This window comes from Culex pipiens, chromosome 1, assembly GCF_016801865.2.
Source record: "Culex pipiens pallens isolate TS chromosome 1, TS_CPP_V2, whole genome shotgun sequence".
NCBI lineage: Eukaryota > Metazoa > Arthropoda > Insecta > Diptera > Culicidae > Culex > Culex pipiens.
The window spans coordinates 99674134-99693254 of record NC_068937.1 but is presented as its reverse complement, the minus strand read 5'-3'; the positions used below and the strand labels follow the sequence as shown (position 1 = coordinate 99693254).

The window sequence follows — 19121 nt, the reverse complement described above, 5'->3', positions numbered from 1 at the left end:
CACTCAAACGCTCGGGTAGTCATTTGACCCCTATTTTTTTTCTTAAAAATCTCATAACTTTTGATAGAATTGACCAATTTGGATGCTTCCGGGTGCAAAAGATCCAGATTTGTCTATATTTTCAACTGTCAGACGGAGGACAAATGTGGTCCATTTTTACCGGAGATATTCCGGATTCTGTTGGGGTACCTCGGCCCTCCTATATGGGTATTTGGCCAATATAATAAAAACTTTTCAACAGAATAAAATCGGAAATGATGCAAAACTTCAAGGAATCATCCTAAAACATCATCCTGCATAGATACATGACATGCTGAAGACCTTCGGGCACCGGAACAGGTTCTATCCGGAAACGGTTCACTGAGCTGATGTCAATTGTTGCCCAACTGGAACCGGCTCCGCTGCCCCGTAGGACTTAACCATGTCAATTATTTTTGCAGGATGATGTTTTAGGATGATTCCTTGAAGTTTTGCATCATTTCCGATTTTATTCTGTTGAAAAGTTTTTATTATATTGGCCAAATACCCATATAGGAGGGCCGAGGTACCCCAACAGAATCCGGAATATCTCCGGTAAAAATGGACCACATTTGTCCTCCGTCTGACAGTTGAAAATATAGACAAATCTGGATCTTTTGCACCCGGAAGCATCCAAATTGGTCAATTCTATCAAAAGTTATGGGATTTCTAAAAAAAAAAATAGGGGTCAAATAACTACCCGAGCGTTTGAGTGTTAAAGCTCACCAGCCACCGTTCGACTGAGGATGGCCGGGCCGTGGCCACGCGAGTCACTTTTATCCATCCGGTGCCACATGGGTGCCGAAGGTGCGAAAAGTTCCGCATCTGTGACGGTGTGGATGGTGGAAGGCCTTTGCGGTGATCTGCACACGGGTTAGAAATTATCAAGAGCGACCACGATCCCGTCCGGTGGCAGCTGATTTTTAAGGGTAACTGGTTAAATTTTGGGTTTACACTTTAATTCTTTTTGAACTTATGTCCATTTTTTTAAATTTTGGTTGTTTAGCTTTTTCTAGTGTAAACGGTGGGTTTCAATCAAAATAAATACAATCAAATAAAGACAATAAATCCATTTACCCTATCTTTAGATATCTTAGGCGGTTTTGACATGTTAGCAAATTATCTAAACTTGTGTTAGTTAAATCTGCCTGCGATGTTTGTCCAGAAAATTAGGGTGTAGTTAAGTTGGTTTAAACTTAAGTATTGCATTTTAAATCATATTTTCTATTCGATTTACTTTGCTTTCCCTCTGGACGGGCAATGAACAGGAGAAAATATTTCATTAAAATGAATAAGTTCTAATCTGGTAATCAAAATGTGTTATTTATCGTGTCAATATTAATAGTTCAATTCACCAGTATCGCTCGCTGAAGCTGCACTATCAATTAGTATTCCTCGAGTGCATTCATGAAAAACCGTGTTTGTTTTTTAATTCATTGCATCGCGGCTGATGATTTGCATTTTCCCATCGTGAACGAAGACACCCGCGTGATAAATGGTGCGCATTTACGCTGGAGCAATTTACAACACTATAGTCTACGAATATTTAGATGTTCTATAGCACACTAGCCGCATCTGGCGTGAGGGTGTGAATAGTATCGTGCTTTTTGCGTGTTATTTATTACCCTTTAATACCCGATATTCAATGGTAGTCGATCGATCAGCTGCGCCTGCTGCACTTGTAATTTAGATTGAATTTCAGATCAGAGAACTGTATTAACCTTGAATTATAACTAATATGTTTTTAAATTTGTCTTCAGCTAACCAAACTACAATTAAAATTAAAAAAATAAACTCTCAAATTAAAAATTACATGCTTCCTAGTATCCCAGGAAACCGCCAAAGATGACACACTGATGGAATCCATCAGTCAATCTTTTACTTCCCACCTTTGTAGGCCTATTAAGTAATTAGACAGTTGCTGGTAATTTGTAGTGGCAGTCGTGCGTGGAAAGTTTTTTTTTAATGTTTCGTATCTTTCTATTTTGGGATGAGCTAGCTAACTTGACCTTGACACTGCTGGAAGGTGATGCCGGAAATTTACTGGTCTTGAGTTATGCAAAGTTTAGATATATGTTGATGTAATTTTATCACATTATGATGTACAACGGTTTTTGTGTTAAATGCAATATTTATAAATCCAATATTATTTTTTTTAACCCACTACTGTCCAAATTTTTTTTTCGATTTTTTTATTTTTCTCTTGTTTAGGAGGTCATTTTGAGCAACTTTTGATCTACAAAAAACTCTACTTCTCTTGTTTTATGTTGTTCTTGTTTTATTTTAAGTATTTTTCAATTCAATTTTTCAATTCGGTTTTATTGGTGAATAATCAAGATACAATAAGTTCTTTTGAGGTACATAACAGAGTTTTGGAGTACTTACAGCTGTGTGTTACATCATAACCCATGTTGGAACAGTTATTGCTTGTAAATAAAGGTGTCACCAAGAGTAAGAAAAAAAAATAAAAAAAAAACTTACTAAAATTGCAAGGGAAAGAGGATAGAAATAGAGAAAGCTTAAAACTAGATCACAGTTTTTTATCCTTTATAGATGTCCTTGATCATCAGCTCCCCAAGGGCCAGGAATTGCTCTGCCTTGTTACGGCAGGTCCGAAACCGCGTCATAATCTCTCCTGCGAGAGCAAAGAACTCTGGCAGGGTAAAGAGATCTTCCCCGGTAACTTCTTGCTGGGCCGTATTGCCACTGCCGGCAGCGACCACGCTGGCGAACGATCGCCCCCATCCAGGAGGAAACGCTGAGTTGTCCGCTGGAACCGTACGATGACCAGCTGCCGGCACGGTTACGCTCGTACTTCGCTGAGGAGGATGGGACGCTGCTGCTTTCTTCTTCCTCTTTTCCTGCTCCTCGAGGTAGTTTTTCCGTGCGCTGCATCCACGGTAGTTGCTGGTATGGTTACCTCCACAGTTGGCGCACTTAATGCGCGCCTTGGTTTGCTCTGCCTTGTCCCCCAAGTCCGCCTTGCACGGCAGTGCACACGCCTCAGAGAGGTGTGATTCACCGCACTTCACACAGCGGGGCGGGAGGTTGCAGTTCCGCGAGCCGTGGCCGAATTTCTGGCAACGGTGGCATTGTGCTGCGTCCGACGGGTTCTTTGAGTAGAACCGCCAGTTTACCCAAAACCAACCCTCTGGCACCACTGTAAATGGCTAGAACGTTTGACAGTCACCAAAACCTCGAAGAGCCCACGTAGTAGTATTAGTGAAGAGCCCACGTTGTTTATCGTGGGCTCTTCACTAATACTACTGCGTGGGCTCTGTGAGTGTAGCAGTATTGGTGTTGCTTGTTTGTTTACACCAAATCTTCAAGAAAACATCACTTTTTGTGTGTGTGCAAATCTGTTACGAAAAATGATGAAAATTGTTGCTACCGATTGACCGGTAAGATTTGCCGGGTAGTACTGGCCAAGTCCCGCTGTTGATCCTTCCGAACAACTCGCTGCAATCTCCGACAGGGAGTAACCGACCAAGTGCAGAAACATCCGTGATTCCGGTGATTGTGGTGAAGCTGGTCTTTCCGAGCATCCTTCGATAACCTTCTCCGAGGACTGGCCCACTCCCGCTGTCGACTCGCACAGGGAATTGAAGGAATCGCGTGCTTGTGTAGAATCCGACCTTTTGTGGACTCACAAGAAGTTCATCGCGAAGTGGTCCGAACAAATCTGAACTTTGAACTTGCAAAACAGTTTTCATCGCCACTTCGCGGGGCATTTATCCATAGTCTCTGGCGGATAGGGTTCTTCGGGAACTTGTGTTTGGAAATCCTTCCCGTGTCGTTATTTTTTCATGGAAATCATTTCAACATAATGAAATTATGCCTTTTTTTACCACGCGGTTTGTTTATTTTCAAATTTTGACAGCTGTAATTACGATCTTCATCTTCTTTGTTGTCTTCATGTTCGCGTCGAACATTTAGGTTTCATAAACATGGCCGTCGTGACAGAGGGCTGCCCAAAACCCGTCCAACGCCTTAGTTCGCCGCAGGTCTTGAATCTTGACGGTGCCGCGGTCGAAGTACAACAGGTACAGTGTGTGTGTACCTGTGACTGACCGAGAGGTCCTTCTTGAGGTCGGAGATCGGGCGCAAGACGACCTTAACGGCAGTTTTCTGCACGGGGTCGAATGTGTAAAACTTGAAGTTTTGACGCTTCAATTTCTCCACAACCAGGTCGAATTGCTCTTTTTTGGCGTCGACACTTTTTTCCGTGCACGCCCGTCATCGTCGTCGTCGTCGGTAGTGCTGCTACCGTCGGTGTTGTTGTTTTCTTCGTCGTCACTCAGCATCTGGAACTCATTCCTGATGGGGATGTTGGCGGATGTTGAAGCGCCACTGGTTGTGGCTCCAGAAGTACCAGAGCGGGTCCTCACTGGTGATCTCGGAACATACCCGGGATGTAGATACTTTTTGTCGATTCCATCTGCGCTCACGCTCCCCTGCGCGATGGCGGCCGACACGGCGTTGGTTTGTTTACCTTTTTGCACACGGCCGGTAGACGAACTTCGCGAGTTTTTCGAGGCCGCACTAGAACTGCCACGGCCACGGCCGGCCTTTGGCATGCTGGAGAAGCAAACTCGCGGGGAATCACAATCAACTACGGCGAAAAATTTCGGAAAAACGGTAGAGCACAGAGCACTTGACTGCTGCTTGCTCTCGTGCGTACACGGAGGTGATTTTTTTTTTATGTATTTTAATTTGCATTTATCTTGTTAAGTTTATGTTTGTTTTTGGTAGTATTTGGCCAATTCTACCACCTAATATAATTACATTTTGCCTATCTAATTTTTTCACGTTTTTACAGCCACTGTTTCAATTTTTTGCATGTTTTTCACATTTTTTGCTATAGAATGGCACCATCATCATTTAAATTGCAAAAAATGCGTAGAGGCATAGTCTGGGACACTACAAAAACTACTGCATACTTCTTTTTACTGAAAATATAGGAAATGTTTGTAAAAAACACAACCAAAGTTGACCCCTAAAAAAATAACATTTTTAAAAACATTGGCAAAGTCACATAAAACAAGTTAAACTACAAACTCTGAAATTTTCTAAAATTTTAAGAGTTCTTCTTTACAATGCTTTTTAAAGATCAAAAATTGGTTGGAAAATTTATTTTTGGCGATTTTTTAGATGTTGTCCGTCTAAAGGCGGGGTAGGTTGTAGAGGGTTAAAGCAATAGGTATTTCCAGAGCAATAAATTTATTTTGGAGAAAACACTAACATTTCAAAAGGGCGTAATATAGAATATTTGGCCTTTTAAAAAAGTTAAGCTTGATTCTATTTTTTTTAAATATTTTTTTTGAGGGGATCAGAAAATTTTACAAATCTAGAGTTTTTTTTAAATTCAATAAGGCCGTTGCAAATATTTTTCAAAGTTTATGTCGCCCCCTTTCAAAATTGGTCCGAAAAATCAGGGGGCAAAAAAATATCTTTTCAAAAAACTTCAAAATTTTAATGAAAATTAAAGTCAAATCAACTAAAAACAATCTAAAACCCATTTTTCTGCATTGATAATAATATTTTGCATGTTTGGGCTGGTTTAATAATATTTTGAATTTCTATAAAATTCCAATGTACAGCACCGCAAAAACTTTTTTTTGACAAAAAAATAAATTTTCGTCAACTCTTAGGTATTTTGTAAACTAATGATTGCAAAACAACTGGACAGGTGTTTAATGCATTTTTAAACACTTTTTTTCATTCAAGTGTTAGAACCGTGGCCGTTGACCGAACCGTGGGGTAGGCCACACAAAGTCAATGCACTTTTTTTTAGTAAAAAAGTTTCTTCAATAGTGTTTAAAAAAATAGTTTCGTTGAAAATTCTTATTTTGAATTCCGGAGTAGGCCGTCCCAAAAAAAAATAAAAGTTCTCAAATCGTTGGTGCTCACCCCTAGAATGATAGATTAGGATGTCAGGAAAAATGTTTCCATACAACAAAAAAATCCCAAAAATGGTTTACAACTCGCGCGCGGAGCTAGAATGAAAAAGTGCATTTTTCGAGTATTTTCCAGAAATGCGCGTAACAATCATACTAAAGTCATTCAAATTTGGTCGCCTTGGGCTTCAAGCTATAGTTTAATGTCCCCTAAACAAATTCCTGTACAGCCCGAGCATAGGTAAATAACAAGGGAAATGCATAATAATACCTTTCTCTGGTATCAATCCCAAATTTTGGTATTCCTGGACCCTTGAAAATTTGTCTTAAGGATTATGCAAGAGCAAAATGTGGTATCATACCAATTTAAGGTATTGTTTTTATATTGCAAAATTGCAGAATTTGTCAATGGTCGAACACCACATTTTGGTATTCTTTTGGTTTTACAGTATTTTATCAAATTCCTCTGAAACTATGGGAAAATTTTGACCAATTTTGACAAAATAATTAATTTTGCGCTAAAATGATGTCTCAAAGCTAATGCTTTCATTGAAAACCGGAAATTTCAAACTTGATTTTAAACATTTTTGATATACCCCCTACAGAAATGACTTGAAATTGTGGAAAATTTTCTAAGTCAGGATGCCACATTTTGGTATTATTTTGGTATTAAAGTGTTTCATCAATTTTCTCTATGGAATTTTTTTTTAAAATTTTGGCGAGATAATTAATTTTGCGCTACAATGACTTGAAACATAAAAATGTTAAAGCTGATTTAATTTTTTTTGTGATATACTCACTAATATTTTTTTCAAAAACGTTGAAATTTCTTTAAGTCGGGATAACCAAATATTTTGAAAAACGAGTCAATCAACAGATCATTGAATTTTGGTGAATTTCAATCCGGTTTCATTTTAATAATACTTATTTCTCAATCTTGTTATTTTTCAGAAGCTTCAGGAACTTCAAGCACATGCCGTTCATCAATGACAAATGCATTCGGTGTGGTGAAGAATATCACTAAGAACAACATGGAATCATCAGGTGAGTAGATTTGGCTGTTGCATATGGATCATTTCCGTTTTTTTCACTAACTGCAACTGCTGCACTAAAAATGGTAAGAAAATACCAAATTTTGGTATTACTTGTGCAAATACCAGCGACCAAAATGTGCTCTTGGTTGCCCAGTAATAGATGGTAAAATACCATGAAATCATACCAAAATCATGTTTGTGGAAGACCACAGGAATACCAAAATATGATTTTCCAAGGGCGCGGGAATACCTAAAATTAAAACCATGGCAATACCAAGTTTTGGTATACAAGCAATGTTCAAAAATCCAGAAGACCTCAACTTGGTATTGAAATGATTTTATTTTGTGGTATTATTTTACCTTTGGAATAACATGTTTTGGTATTGTTGTGCCCTTTCACATACAAGACTTTGGTATGATTTCATGGTATTTTACCATCTATTACTGGGCAACCAAGGGCACATTTTGGTCGCTGTTATTAGCCCAAGTAATACCAAAATTTGGTATTCCCGTGTTATTTACCCCTGCTCGGGAGACATAGCCCATTAAAGCTTGTGTTTGGGCACACAGAGAGACTGTGCCCAGAAATTTTAACAATTAAAATTGTTGATTTTACTTTCGTAAATTTTAACAAAAACGTACTTGTCACTGCCAATTTTCAGTTAAATTAACCAAAATTCAGTATTAATTTAATAACCTGTTTGTTGAAAATGCTAAAGGCAAAAAACTAACAGATTTCCCGAACTCGAATGAACGTGCTCGACTGTTAGCTTTGGTTTTAGGAAAATCAAAAATTTTGTTGGTTTAATATAATTAACAATTGGTTAAATATTTAAAAGACGATCTTGGGTTTGTTTACGTCTGTCATTTGAAGTCAGGATTCGAACGAGAGCGGTCGATTTGTTGTGTTTGTGTTGTTAATTATAAAGTGAGAGGATGTGAAAAGTGAAAATTACACTATTTGGCTAATGTTGAAGTGGCAAATCAAAGTGTTGCAACTGGGGAGGTAGAATTGGTGAGTAGGTATGTTGATGATTTCTTTGCAGGTGATAAACTATGAAGAGCAAGAGGACGACCTTCGCCATGAGAACCTCTAATGCGAGTGAGTTGAACACGTTATAAGAATGTTTGATGGAGACCCGAGCAGGGGTAAATAACACGGGAATACCAAATTTTGGTATTACTTGGGCAAATAACAGAGACCAAAATGTGCCCTTGGTTACCCAGTAATAGATGGTAAAATACCATGAAATCATACCAAAGTCTTGTATGTGGAAGGGCACAACAATACCAAACCATGTTATTCCAAGGGTAAAATAATACCTCAAAATAAAACCATGTCAATACCAAGTTGTGGTCTTCTGGATTTTTGAACAATGCTTGAATACCAAAACTTGGTATTACCATGGTTTTATTTTTAGGTATTCCCGCGCCCTTGGAAAATAAGATTTTGGTATTCCTGTGGTCTTCCACATACATGATTTTGGTTTGATTTCATGGTATTTTACTATCTATTACTGGGCAACCAAGAGCACATTTTGGTCGCTGGTATTTGCATAAATAATACCAAAATTTGGTATTTTCATACCATTTTTAGTGCAGCAGTTGCAGTTAGTAAAAAAAACGGAAATGATCCATATGCAACAGCCAAATCTACTCACCTGATGATTCCATGTTGTTCTTAGTGATATTCTTCACCACATCGAATTCATTTGTCATTGATGAACGGCCTGTGCTTGAAGTTCTTGAAGATTCTGAAAAATAACAAGATTGAAAAATAAGGTTTGAAATCCACCAAAATTCAATAATCTGTTGATTAACTCGTTTTTCAAAGAATTTGGTTATCTCGGCTTAGAGAAATTTCAACGTTTAAAAAAAAAAACTAGTGGGTATATCAAAAAAATATGAAAATCAGCTTTAACATTTTTTGGTTTCAAGTCAATTAAAAATTGATTATCTCGTCAAAATTAATAAAAAAATCCAAAGTTTCAGAGGAATTTGATGAAACATTTCAAAACCAAAATAATATCAAAATGTGGCATCCTGACTTTGAAAATTTTCCACAATTTCAAGTCATTTCTTTAGGAGGTATATCAAAAATGTTTAAAATCAAGTTTGAAATTTCCGGTTTTCAATGAAAGCATTCGCTTTGAGACATCATTTTAGCGCAAAATTAATTATTTTGTCAAAATTGGTCAAAATTTTCCCATAGTTTCAGAGGAATTTGATAAAACACTTTAATACCAAAATAATACCAAAATGTGCCATCCTGACTTAGAAAATTTTCCACAATTCCAAGTCATTTCTTCAGGGGGTATATCAAAAATGTTTAAAATCAAGTTTGAAATTTCCGGTTTTCAATGAAAGCATTCGCTTTGAGACATCATTTTAGCGCAAAATTAATTATTTTGTCAAAATTGGTCAACATTTTCCCATAGTTTCAGAGGAATTTGATAAAATACTGTAATACCAAAAGAATACCAAAATGTGGTGTTCGACCATTGACAAATTCTGCAATTTTGCAATATCAAAACAATACCTTAAATTGGTATGATAGCACATTTTGCTCTTGCACAATCCTTAAGACAAATTTTAAAGGGTCCAGGAATACCAAAATTTGGTATAGATACCAGAGAAAGGTATTATTACGCATTTCCCTTGTTATTTACCCATGCTCGGGGAGGGCAGTAGAAGGGAGATGCGAACCAACTCTTAACGGATAGAGCAGCCCGGGCACATTTAACAAAATGTTGGTTAATCCAAGTAAGTATGGGTTTATTTCTGCACAATAATTTATGTTATGTGATTCTTATTAGAAAACTGAATCATTAAAAATCTTCGTGCTTACTTCTTAATCTTAATGATCCATTCTTTTTTTCAGAATCATCAATTATAAAATACATAGAAATGCGTACACTTGACAACATTAAAAATAGAGATGAAGTAAAATATCGAAAAAAAAAATATATAAAATATATAAAAGAAGATAATTATTATCTTGAAAGTTTTGTTGCAATTAGGGCGTCCAATTTTCCCGGGTTTTGAATTTCCCGGGAAACGGGAAAATTTTTTTTGGAATCCCGGGAATTCCCGGGATCCCGAGAAATTTTTGAAACATTCATGAAATTTATGTTTTATTATATTTGTTACGTATTCCAATCCTAAAATCATAGAACCAGCTCATTTATATTTATTGGTGATAATCTACACTTCAATCTAAACAAGGAAGACAGTAAAAAAATATGAAAATTGAAATTACAAGCCTAGGTTTCAACATTTGGATGAAAAAAGTGTTTTAAAATGCATTTTACAGACGTACAGTTTCTTTCCAATCATTAGTTTTGAAAATATCGAGGTATTGACGGATTTTTTTTTTCGCAAAAAAAAACATTTCGTGGGACTGTACATTGGTATTTCATGAAAATTTAAAATGTTTCAAAGAAGTTCAACATGCTAAATATGATTATGAACGCGGAAAAATGCATTTTAACTGGTTTTCAGTTGATTAAAATTTTAATTTTCATTAATTTTTTGAAGTTTTTCGAAAAAGTATTTTTTTCCCCCTGAACATAATCTTTGAAAAATATTTGCAACGGCCTAACATATATTTTTTTAAATGACATGACTAGAAAAGCTTGGAGAATTTCTCTGAAAAAAAAAAACAAGAAGCGAAAACAAATAAAATAATATTTGTCAAAGTATTTTTTTAAATGATTTTTGAATTTTATGTTTAATATAAACATATTTCACAAATTTTCTATAAGTTTCTATTGCCAACTGGGAAAATCGGGACTAAAATCAGAAAAGGTACAGGAGATTTCAGAGAAATAAATTGGGAAATCAGTGTACTAATTGTTTTGTTCTGCCCTGTTTTAACCGAAGTCGTTCAAAACATTATTCAAAAAAAATGGCTTAAATAGCTCTCCTAATTAGTTACATTTGTCCTGATTTGTCCCAGATTGCGGTGTTTGATGAAAAATAATTCAATATGTTATATTCCTCAAATTTAAGATTAAAAATATATGTGAATATAATGCCCAGTCTTTAAAAAATATAAATTAAATACAAAATATTGAAAGCGCTAGACATTTTGCGGATCTTTTACAACAATTTAAACAATTTTGCCTAAGAAGCCAAATTATTGTTGATATTTCAATTTTTTTTAAAGGTCGTATAAATAAAATTTCATTTTTTGCTTTTTCGGTGTTTTTCATATCGCCCTGAGTCAGGGATATTCAAAAACACCTTAAAAAACAAAAATTTAAATTTTATATATAGGACATTTTCCAAAAAAAAAAACTCCAGAAATGTGCCGAATACAAATTTTAATTGGCATTTTTCGAGACGAGATTTGTCTGATCACGCCTTCCGTCGGAAGGGAAGGTGGAGTCGCTGGTAGGCAGTTGGACTAACAATCCAAAGGTCGTCAGTTCGAATCCCGGGGTAGATGGAAGCTAAGGTGTAAAAAGAGGTTTGCAATTGCCTCAACAATCAAGCCTTCGGACACCTAGTTTCGAGTAGGAATCTCGCAATCGAGAACGCCAAGGCAATCCTGTAGAGCGAATAATTTGATTTTGATTTTTGACAAATTTTAATGCTTTAAAGTTCTTATAGATTACTAAATATTCAAATTGTAATCTTTTTCCACAACCAAATCTGAATTTGCAGACCAAAATTAGATTTTTTTTCAATTTCGGAAATTCCCGGGACAAATTTTAAAAAATCCCGGGATTCGGGAATTCCCGGTTTTGGAAAAATCCCGGGAATTTTTTCCCGGGAATTCCCGGGATGGACGCACTAGTTGCAATACGACTGCTCAATAAACTGGTAAGTTAAACTCAGAATATTTTTTTCAGGAATCGGAGTACGTTGAATAAATTGAATCAAAGTGTGTTGCCAAAAGTAATTGTTAAATTAATGCAAGCTTGGTAAGTAGCATTATTGTTATTTCTTCTTTCCTCATTATAATTACATTTATTTACGTTCCTTTTTTCAGTTTAAAGCCGAAATTAGGAATTTTGTATTAAATTACTAATAAATTTAACATGTCTATTTGCAGCAAAAGGTTCACTTTGGTGAAAATTCTGTGTCCCATCACAAGAGAAATAACTAAACCTGAGACCGTTGTACATGATGATGACTTATCGGATGATTTCACAGTGATGGTAAGTGAAAACAACACTTAATTTTATACAACATAATAAAAATATAAGCTTAAAACTTGGTGAAAATTTTGCTCGGTTTCTATTTTTAAGGAATTCACGAGAAATTTGTAATATGCTTTTTTATTATTTTTCTAGATTAATGCAACGTAATTTTTTAAAACATTAGTCAAACTTAACATGTTTTATAACAACAGTTAAAAAAAATTGTTTTGATGCTTTTTAACAGTAATTTAACAACTTAATGCAAAAAAATCAAATTAGTACAAAACGTTAAATTTTTAGGCAGAATAAATGCGAAAATAAAAACACTCAGCATTAATTTGTGAGGCATTATTACAAAATTTACTGCAAATTCAATAAAAATATTGCTAACAACAGCTAATTATTGACTACATGTACGAATATTTTTCTGTATTCAAGTAAGACATTAGTTAAAATATAGCTAGAAATTCGGCACAGCCTATACTGCCCATAATTCAAAATTCGGCTATTATGCCAAATCAAGTATTCCGAGAAAAACGCGTTTTAGTGTTTGTCACAAAATCTCCGTCAAGGCAATTTCCCATTAGACTGGCATATTAGCCGTTTGGTTTTTCGCATCGGCAGCCAAGTCTAAACACTTTTTCAGTGAAATTCAAGTTCCAGAAGATGCGTTGGAACATCCTCTACCACCTAGTGCTAATATCTCGTTTTTGCCAAAAGTGGATATTAGCCGTTTTTTTCAATGGTGGGCAGTATATCGTTAGATAATTAAAGAAAATATATATCAACACTTACATAAATTATGTCTAATTAAGAAATGTTTTGTTATAAACCACTAATAATTTGCTGCATGCAAAAATATTTCGGTTGATACAACGAAAAAAAATTGTTGAAAAATAGTTGAAAAATATGTCCCAGCCAGTTTTTAACAGAATATTCCACAATATATCAGCTGAAAACAAGAAATGTTTAGTTAATTTTCTGAAAAAAATATTCTAGCAGTCGACTGCTAGAATTTTTTTCGGCCATTTAACCAACAAAAATGGCAATTCCAACTATTTTTTTAGTTAATTTTAGTTACTGGTGGTCAGCAATTTCGGGTTAACAAAATCAACAATCGATTGTTGAAAAAAAGCTGTGTAAAAAATTAACCCATACTTTTAGTTAAATTAACCAAGATTTACTTAGATTTGCCCCGGCCGGTCTCTCCGTGTATGACCTTTGTTTCGAATTTAAAACCATAAATAAACAAAAATATAATTCCAGGTATTTTAAAAATATATAACATTAAATTTAAAATATTTAAAGCGCTAGGAACTTTGCGAAACTAAAATTTTAACAATTTTCCCTAAAAAGCCAAATTAATGCTGATATCTGCCAAATACAAATTATAATGCATTAAATTTCTTATCGATTACTATGCATTCAACTTGTCATCTACTTCCTACAACCAAATCTGAATTTCCAGAACAAAATTTGTTTTTTTTTTTCGGGAATTCCCGGGATGGACGCACTAAGAGCAAAGTTTCATCGTTCGAGAATGACAGGAAAAGTTACATTACTTTAGTTTTTAGTTGCATTTTGCCACTTTATTGCTATCTTAACTGCAACATACTGCTAATTCAACCCTGTAACGCACATGGTTGCTTTTGAGCACTACTCATTTTTGACTCTGAATGAAATAATCTCAACGACAATGAAATATTTAAATTGAATCAAATTATTAGCCATTTACATTTTATCAATTTTGGTCAGTTCAGTGATTTCAGTACAAGAATAATCGTAAAACAAATCGTAAATCTCAAGATTTTCTTCCATTGTCGCGATAACTTTGATGATGTTTGTTTGTCTACATTTGAAAATTAAATCTCTATTGCAAAATATGATTGAATATGTAGACAATCTTTACTATAATTTTTTTTATCAAAAATCACTAATAATATAAAACCAAATATTTTACTTTTCGTCTTCACTTCATCTTTTACCGAATTATCAACATCTCTTTCGGGTTCTTGCTTTGTTGTCCACACTAATTTCAATCTTCATTATCATTAGTCATACACTGCATGCTCCCAAAAATGTCCCTTTTTATTTACTGATGCAGTTTATTTCCGATAATCAGTCTCTGTTTACTGTTTTTGTCCCTCTTGTTGGCAAACACCATCCACCCAATTCCATTCATCACAATCGGGTTCGATTTTCGTGTGCTAATTTGTCCCCAAAATAGTTATTGCTTGTACACAGAGTTATGTAAATTGATGAGCACTTGCGGACAGCAAATAACCTTAGACACTCACTTTGCTTAGATTTGGGAGTCGAAACTTGCTTCCACAGAGAGAAAAACACTTGCTGAATGCGCACAATTACGCGGATTTCCAGCTGAATTACACTGTCACACAACCGAAAAGGAAAAACGACGACCGGTGACGACGCGTGGTACTTTGTTGACTCGATTTGAATCGTACGTGAACTCCGCTCAACGACTGCCGAGAGACTGGTCGAAAGGGTCGGGCGCGCGTTGCATTTATACTAGCGTTCGGCGTGAACTGTCCGGCTAGTGAGGGTGATTCTGATTATGTTAGTACGCCGGTTGATTGGGATGATGATGAGGAGTAGGTCGTTGACAAAGTTTTCTGTCGTCAATAACACAGTCCAACAAGATTTTGTCTTTGAGACGAGTATATGTGTTCCTAGTAGAATTTTGCCTGCTGAATCCGAATCCGGGTCCAGAATTGCTCCAAATGGTCCCAATTTTGAGATACACCCGTTTGAAATGTTAGTTTAGGCCAAAATTAGCTACTTTGTCGACTATTTTACAAAAGAAATATTGAATAAACAAATAAACCAATACATGTATCTTAAAGTTCACGTTCTCCCCTTTCTGAAACACCCCTGGTTTTTAAAATTTGATTGTTTCTACGCATATTTATAGCCATTTTAAATTTAGAAATTGACTTGCATGCAAGTTGGAAAAACTTGAATGAGAACCAACTGAAAATATAATTTTAAAATGGCTATAAATATGCGTAGAAACAATCAAATTTTAAAAACCAGGGGTGTTTCAGAAAGGGGAGAACGTGAACTTTAAGATACATGTATTGGTTTATTTGTTTATTCAATAGTTCTTTTGTAAAATAGTCGACAAAGTAGCTAATTTTGGCCTAAACTAACATTTCAAACGGGTGTATCTCAAAATTGGGACCATTTGGAGCAATTCTGGGCCTGGATTCGGATTCAGCAGGCAAAAATCTACTAGGAACACATATTCTCGTCTCAGAGACAAGAAATATTTGATTTTTTGTTGAACTGTGTAATTTACGAAAAAGTTTTTATTTTATTTAGCTTTAAAATATTTTTGATATAAAAAAGATGAACAAGTAAAAGCTGAAATAATCCATATCTCGGGTTAGTTTGAAAAAGGTCCTTAGCGCCAGTTGTAAAAAAAGCCTTTTTTCGATCGGTTTCGACCGACCAACCAAATTTCTGCGCAGGGTCAACTCGAGGGGAAGCATGGAGTTTGGGGTCCCCACACACAAAAAAATATTTCCGAATGTTACATCAATTATGATGTAACACTTTTGCACGTCAATAAATTTAAATTTAAATGCAATTTGATGTAAATTTGCAACAAATTATACGTAAAAACATGATTTTACGTGCGATTCAATCGTTTACGTCGAATCTCAAGTTTACATCAACTGAGTTTAAATGTGATTCATTTTTTCCGTGTCGAGTAAATTCACATATTTTTTTCTGTGCAGAAACGCGTGCACTTTGAACTTTTCAAAAATATTTTGACATGGTCGAATGGTTTTTCTCCAAAGTTTGTATGGAGAATTAGTGCTGTTCGATACCCCTTTCAAAATTGGCTCGAAAAATCAGGGGGCAAAAAAATATATTTTTTTCTCCAAAAACTTCAAAATTTCAATGGAAAAAAGACATGCAATCAACTGAAAACTGTTTAAAATGCATTTGGTGCATGATAAATTTAAGCATGATTGAAACAGTTTAAAAAATATTTTCATGCCATGTGAAATTTTGAAGTGGGTCATTCTCTGCCAACTCACATAGGGACGTGGCGTTACATCGTGCTGCCATCTGGTTTTTTAAAGTGCAAGACTGGAAAAGTGCTGAGTCATCGTCTAAAAATAGACGGTGTCTTATCTCGCCCAGCAAAATGAAGTCGATAAAGTAGTCGGTTTCGATGAGAAAAAGTGGAAAACGTGGTCTAAAAATAGCGACGCCATCCCCCTATAGCAGTTGCCCCAACCCGTCTTCGATTTGCGTGAAACTTTATCCTAAAGGGTAACTTTTGTCGCTGATCAGGAATCAAAGCTCATTTTTTTTCGAAATCGCGTGACGTAGGGGTGGTACGACCCCTTCTCTTTTAAACATGCGAAAAAATACTTGTTTTTCACTAATTTGCAGCCTGAAATGGTAATGGTTTCGAAATTTGGCGTCAAAGATACTTTCATGTAAAATTGGACGCCCGATTTGATGGCGTGCTCAGAATTTAAAAAAACGTGTTTTTATTCGAAAAATAAATCTTGTTTCAACAATTTTGCCATTTTTCAAAGCTTGACTGCAAATTTTCTTTGGAACGTGTCATTTTAAGGGAAATTCAATTTACTTTTCAAATCTGCAATAACCCAGAATAATTATTTTTTTCATTTAGAACACATTTTTTCATTTTAAAATTTCGTGTTTTTTTTAACTTTGCAGGGTTATTTATTGAGTTAAATAATGTTCTACAAAGTTATAGAGAAGACAACTACCATAACTTTTGAGCATGAGCATGAGCATGAGAGATCACCCATGGTTGCCCCTCCGTTGCTGAACAGAACCGTAATATCCTTTCAGCACTACTGATCATAGGCTTCGACGATCTAGTAGTGTTTCCCTTATCAACAGCATGTATGAATGCGCCGAAAAGATAAAACACCATGATTGCTAAAGCTAGATCAATTGCGAATAGGTAACAGTCATTGGCCACCAACGGCGCCCGCCATGTCAGTTTGTAGACCTCGATTTTAAGGGACGGGAATGTTAGTTAGCGCAGGTTGCTACTAGGGAGTAGACAACTACCATAACTTTTGTATATAAACATAAGGGGTTTGCTTGAAACCAATACGAGTTATCGCGATTTTACAAAAAAAAAAAAAATATATTTGCACCGCCTGACTTCCAGAAATAATATGATAGCATTTATGCAACCTGTTGTAATAATCCGAGCAAAATACAAAAGAATAAAATAATTTGTTATTTTGACAAAGAACTTTGTCCTAAGGGCACTGTCTACGGGTGTCAATCCAAAATTTCGCGAAGCGAAAGTGTAACGATTTGTGTCGTTTTTCAAATGCTTATATCTTCCCCCCCATTCAAACAATCTTTATGTTTTACCCACTAAACGAAAGGGGAAGACTTAAAGTACAAGTTGACTATCTCACAAAGTTGAAAAAACTTTGTTAAAGTACTTAAAAGTTAAGATGAAAATAAAAAATGAATGCAGGAAAAATCCCGGCTGCTGATTGGCTGAAAGCACGTAGCAAATGTTGCCTCCTCTCCTGCTTTCGCGAAACTCTCTCGCGAGAATGTGGAACCACTGTTGACACATTTCATGCGAACTATATAAGCTAGCACTTAGCCTCAGAAAATTTCAGTGCCTTACGAGGTTTCGTCCAAGACGGATCCACGGTGGTAATTTTTTTGCTCAAACACACACATGCACACATTGAAAGACACAGGTTGTGCACCAACTTGGGAGGAATTCTGTTTTAATAAAGATTGTTTGGAAGGTCACCGGAAAACCAGAATGATTTGGGGCAATGGGGTTGGGACCACATTGTAGGATATTGGCCACACCCGGAGTGGCCATTGCCCTGGGGAAGGTTCTTCCGGGGGGACATTTACCGAACCATACGACTTGGGGCAACATGGGTATCAAAATTCATGGTTTTTGAAACTGGTAATGAAAATGACCATTTAGACCGGATTGGCCACACCTTCCATCGGATGAGGAAGTAAAATGTCGGTCCCGGCCTTGGTTGTTGTTAGGCCGTTAAGTCATTCCAGGTGTAGGAGTCGCCTCCATGCCATAAGTACAAACGACACACCAAACCAAGCCTACTCCGGTGGAATCGCTGGCGGCGGTTGGACTCGCAATCCATAGGTCGTCAGTTCAAACACTGGGGTGGAAGGTTCCTTGGAGCAGAAAGAGGTTTGGGTGCTCTCCCCATTCAAGCCTTCGGACTCCTAGGTTCGAGCAGAAACTTGCAATAGAGACCACAAAAGACCCGGGGGTCGTTAATGTGGATGGTTTGATTTTTTTGGCCACACCCGGAGTGGCCAGTGCCCTGGGGAAGGTTCTACCGGGGGGACATTTACCGAACTATACGATTTGGGGTAATATGGGTATCAAAATTGCCCCAAGTCGTATGGTTCGATTAATGTCCCCCTGGTAGAACCTTCCCCAGGGCATTGGCCACTCCGGGTGTGGCCAATCCAGTAAAAATGCCCATTTTCATTACCAGTTTCAAAAACCATGAATTTTGATATCCCCCGGTAGAACCTTCCCCAGGGCACTGGCCACTCCGGGTGTGGCAAATATTTTACCAATGTGGTCCCAACCCCATTGCCCCAAATCATTCTGGTTTTCCGGTGACCTTCCTAACAATCTTTATTAGAACAGAATTCCTCCCAAGTTGGTGCACAACCTGTGTCTTTCATATGTGCGTGAGTGTGTGTGTGAGTAATAAAATTACCACCGTGGATCCGTCTTTGACGAAACCTCGTAAGGCACTGAAATTTTCTGAGGCTAAGTGCTAGCTTATATAGTTCGCATGAAATGTGGCAACAGTGGTGCCACATTCTCGCGTGAGAGTTTCGCGAAAGCAGGAGAGAACGCAAAATTTGCACCATGTTGCCACATTTCATGCGAACTATATAAGCTAGCACTTAGCCTCAGAAAATTTCAGTGCCTAACGAGGTTTCGTCAAAGACGGAAGACGGGAAGGTTCTACCAGGGG

At 36.5% G+C, this 19121-nt stretch overlaps 3 protein-coding genes across 10 annotated transcripts in view; 1 reads left to right on the top strand and 2 right to left on the bottom strand.

The window, feature by feature from the left end:
* Window positions 1-14595, bottom strand: part of LOC120425156 (glutamine synthetase 2 cytoplasmic-like) — an 84571-nt gene extending 69976 nt beyond the window's left edge. Inside the window, exon 1 of the mRNA XM_052710177.1 lies at window positions 14394-14595. The gene's annotated coding sequence lies outside the window, so the exon portion shown is untranslated. The remainder of the gene's footprint in view (window positions 1-14393) is intronic.
* The window catches only part of LOC120430222 (putative peptidyl-prolyl cis-trans isomerase dodo), a 277938-nt gene that overhangs the window by 166550 nt on the left and 92267 nt on the right, over window positions 1-19121 (top strand). The window lies entirely within an intron of this gene.
* Window positions 1-19121, bottom strand: part of LOC120430217 (ecotropic viral integration site 5 ortholog) — a 129660-nt gene that overhangs the window by 25474 nt on the left and 85065 nt on the right. The gene's annotated exons all lie outside the window — the stretch shown is intronic.